Below are 5,000 nucleotides of genomic sequence, written 5' to 3' on the forward strand. Positions count from 1 at the left end.
TTGTCGAGGACTAGGTCAAATCTTTTAAATTCTTTTACTCTTTTTTTCTTTCATTCGAAATGATAAAGTTATGTCTTTGGAGACATTATTAAATATTCGATTCCATTAGTATTACTGACACATTGAATTTCAAGTTTGAAGGTAATTTTTCTTTTGAGGAAACCCTACATGATATTTTTTAATCGTTTACAATCTATTTTATGCAATTAGTATTGATTTTAACTACAAATGATATAATGAACGCGAATACACACAAATATATATATATATATATATATATATATATATATATATATATATAAATATATATATATATATATATATATATATATATATATATATAGGCCGGCCAGAAAACTCTGTCGCAGAAAGTTGGGTCTCAAGTCACTATGCTTGCATCTTAAAAACCTTTATATGTTTTCTTTACATTATGTTTATAGGGTACTAAACAGAAAAATATATAATAACAAAAGATCAATTTTGTTTAGTAAGTAAGAGAAAATTGAGTAGCTACCAATCAAACATAAAATCAGCAGTCTTTTAAAAACAAAGTAGTTTTAAGTTATCAGTAACAGATCTTAAAAGGTCAATCCTGTTACTTCCATTGTATTCTTCGGCTAACGTTGTCAAGTTTTTCATATATATTCTTTTTAACTGTTTTTTTTTTTCTGCTAGCTGCAAATGTAGTATCTTTGTTTGTGTCAGTGTCTATCCCTTTTTAGAGGAATCAAAAAATTTCCAGATATTGGGGTTTCTGCATGCAATGAATTGTTTTAAGGCTAAATGAAATTGTTCTAGCGCATCGTTTATTCGAGGTCATTTATACATGACACGATTTCTCATATTCCAAAAATCACAATAGGGTATAAAGGAGCTTCTCTTCTACGGCACCGTCCATGGATTGCACTAATTTATGTTGACTCAAAGTATCTAATAAACTTCAGCGGTAGAAAATAGCCTTCACAAAGTTTTTCAAAAGCATCAGTAACTGCTTCAGTTGGCAAGAAAGCACAGAATACAAAACATTCTAACAGTAAAAAGTTATTGTCGATGATGTACCAACTCTTAATTATTGAAATCCTAAAGAAGACAGAGCGAAGGTTGAAAGTTCTACCATTGGATTTAGTATTACTCATCTCACATGGCAAAATAGCCTTATATAGTCGGCACTGTACATACGGAAATCCTATTTATAATGTTCGTCATCGATAAATTTTTCTTTACCTCTTCGAGATTCAGTGTATTTGAAAGCCATTACTATGGGTACAGTCGATTTCCAATGGTGAAGAAAACAAAAACTACATCCAAGTTTTGAAGTATGGAAATCATATATGTATGACTTAACAGTTTAGCAGCCATTCCAATAATATAGCATATAGTTCAATAGCGAGACCAAGTTTTCTTGCTTTTTCTATACAAAATTCCTTTAATACTTTTGTAAGCTTAGCCTAAATATCATGTTTCAATTAATCTTAGATAAATAATTATCCAATTTATTTACCTCCATGAAACTTTTAGAACACATGAAAATTTTTTCAGTCATTTCAGAAATTAATAATTAATGGAATTTAAAGACCCAGTTTTCCAAGACTGAATTTTTATAGCATCATATATATATATATATATATATATATATATATATATATATATATATATATATATATATATATATATACATACATACATATATACATATATATATATATATATATATATATATATATATATATATATATATATATATATATATATATATATATACACATATCTTAAAATTTCTGAGGATTTAGATAACAATGGAGACTTTTTTACCGTTTTCTGTCTACAAACACAATTATATTTGTCTATAATGAAGGAATGTTATCAGACAGATTTCTTTCTGATTACATACTTGGTTATGCATTCAACTCTGCATCAATGAAAAACGGTTAAGCTGCTCCTCCGCCCCCCACCCCCCGAAAAAAAATGCTCAAAGAAATAAGAAAAAAGAAAATAAACAACAGGTAACAATGGTAGAAAAGATACCTGAGCACAGTGAAAGAGGAAAAGATTCACTTTCAAAAAGAAAAGGGAAATAAAAGAAAAGTGAACACCCCCAAAAAGCAGAAAAAAAAAAACAGCCGATTCAAAAAAGGATATTTCTTTTCCCAAAAAAGAATAGACAAATAGAATGTCCCCAAGCAAAAGAAAAATAATTAAATAAATAAAACGAAAAGAAAAACACTGAATGAAAGCAATAAAAAGAATATATCTACCCCTTCCCCAAAAGGGAAAAGGCAAAGTGAATGGTACAAGCAAAAGTAAAAAAAGAAAAAAACAAATCCTCCCTCCCAAACATATACGAAGTGAGTGCTCTAATCAAAACAAATCCTGCGAAAAACATTCCTCCCCCACCCACAAAAAAAAAAAAAAAAAAAAAAAAAAAAAAAAAAAAAAAACACCCTCTGATCCCCCCTCCCCTTTCCAATACCCCCCTCCTCCACCGACGGTAAATGCCAGATCCGGCCAGACTGGCGGGATTTTGATCGGACCTAATCAGCAACTATGGCGTTGATTAAATTGGAACTCTCCCAAAACTCATTGGAACGGGGTGGCGTGTGACGCCCAAATCAGAATTTTTCATCGGTTTGAATTATGTTTTCAAGAGAAAGATTAAATCTGCCTTCTCCCTCCGTGTCGAGTCAGACAGTCTCTCTCTCTCTCTCTCTCTCTCTCTCTCTCTCTCTCTCTCTCTAGCGATCTGATTACTTATTTCGTTTAAAAGAAATTCAAAAGTATTAAGGAATGTAGAGCATATTTACATAGTAATTTTTCTTTTTTTCCTCTCATCACCTTTACTACCACCTCTCTCTCTCTCTCTCTCTCTCTCTCTCTCTCTCTCTCTCATAAAGGCGTCAGTGACCTTTAATTCAAATGCCAGAGACATTCCAGGCTATCAATCAACGCATGATTAAATCCTTTGAAAACATCAAGTTATATATATATATATATATATATATATATATATATATATATATATATATATATATATATATATATACAGTATATATATATATATATTTATATATATGTATATATATATATACATATATACATATATATATATATATATATATATATATATATATATATATATATGCCAAGGATGTTTGTAAAATATGGAATTTTGAAAGCAAAATTTCATATCTCTCTCTCTCTCTCTCTCTCTCTCTCTCTCTCTCTCTCTCTCTCTCTCTCTCTCTCTCTCTCTCCGTAATCAAAATCTCTTAATTATGCATGTCATTATAAATGGTAATTCTACCCCTTTATCATTTAAAAGTCGTCTCCGTAGCGAATGTAGTTATTAATTTTACATTAATTTTCTCTAGAAAAAAAATGCAACTATATAAGGAGATTATGAGGGAATTTACGCAATTTCTGAGCTGGTTATAAGATGGATGGTGAATACTAAGATCACCAAGATATTCTGTTTGGAAATACGACCCTTCGACATCTGAAGTCTTGTTCCATATTACGAAACCGTCTAGACAAAGCCCCTCCTAAAGTATTTTATGAAATATCTTTTGTAGAGCATCATGAACCCAAAATGAATAAGAATATAAGACTGAAAAATAAGCTGCTTGACCTTTCATAGAGAGAGAGAGAGAGAGAGAGAGAGAGAGAGAGAGAGAGAGAGAGAGAGAGAGAGAGAGATAGACAGACAGATAATCATATATTAGAATAAAAAATAAATATAATTTGGAATAAGATGAATGATAAAATCTATTTGAATTCAAGACAAACTGAGGGCCATGAAGATGAAAAAGAAATGAGAAAATTTTAATTTTATATGAAATAAAAATCACAATAATTTGAAACGTTATAAATGGTGTCTGAGTAAAGATCTGGCAGTAATTTTAGTCTTCTGGAAGCATTTTAAACGTTATAGATGCTGTCTGAGCAGACGTGCCTGTACTGCTGTAAGTGGCAACAGTTCACAAGGAGATCAGAAATATAAACACAACCCAACATTCCCTACAATGAATCAATTTTTGCATTGCCGATGTCAACACGTCCCCCACCACCCCCAAACCACCCGCTCATGCTACCCTTACCTTAACCATGACTTTGCTAGATAAATGTCTATTTATTATTCAAGTGGATCTCGTGCATCAGACGGAGACAGGTGCGCATTGAAAAATTAAACCAAGAGAAGGTTTTCCATTCTGTGACAATATCTAAAACAAGAGGATGATGTAACGTTGATAGAAAAGACCAACTGTGGCTTGTTTTAAAAGAATTAAAAGAATTGGAGTTATATGTATGAATTTATTTAATACGAATATAAAGCGATAAATATAAAACAAATGAATAAATTCTTGAAAGTGGGACTTATTTGCATATTCGTTGATATTGTACCTAACAGTTTCTTTATCCTTATTGAATAATTAACCTATTCATAATATTTGTCCGTTTATTTTTATTATCTATCTGTCCCCTTGTTTATTTGTTTATCTATTTGATTGAGTTATTGGTTTATTTATCTTTCCTTCCTTCATTTATTCTTCAATTTTATTCTTTTTTATTTATTTGCATACACATATCATTCTTAAAAAAAATCATCCTTCACTATTGTGGAAAGTTACTTAGAAAGTTAAGTTTCTTTACAGGAAAATTACATAAGAAAATGGGCTAATAGATAATAATAATGAAAAAAAAAATAATAATAATAATAATACTAATAATAACAATTAAAATAATAATAATAATAATAATAATAATAATAATAATAATAATAATAATAATAATAATAATAATAACAACAACGGAGTTAGTGCATCCAGAGCCAGATGTAAAAAGCATAAACTTATTACGTCAGCAGTGAATATAAAATCCAACATATGATTATAGCAGCTTACAAGATAATCGTGAGGCAATAATTTCATAATGAGAGAGAGAGAGAGAGAGAGAGAGAGAGAGAGAGAGAGAGAGAGAGAGAGAGAGAGAGAGAGAGAGAGAGA

Source organism: Palaemon carinicauda, chromosome 11, assembly GCF_036898095.1.
Source record: "Palaemon carinicauda isolate YSFRI2023 chromosome 11, ASM3689809v2, whole genome shotgun sequence".
Classification (NCBI taxonomy): domain Eukaryota; kingdom Metazoa; phylum Arthropoda; class Malacostraca; order Decapoda; family Palaemonidae; genus Palaemon; species Palaemon carinicauda.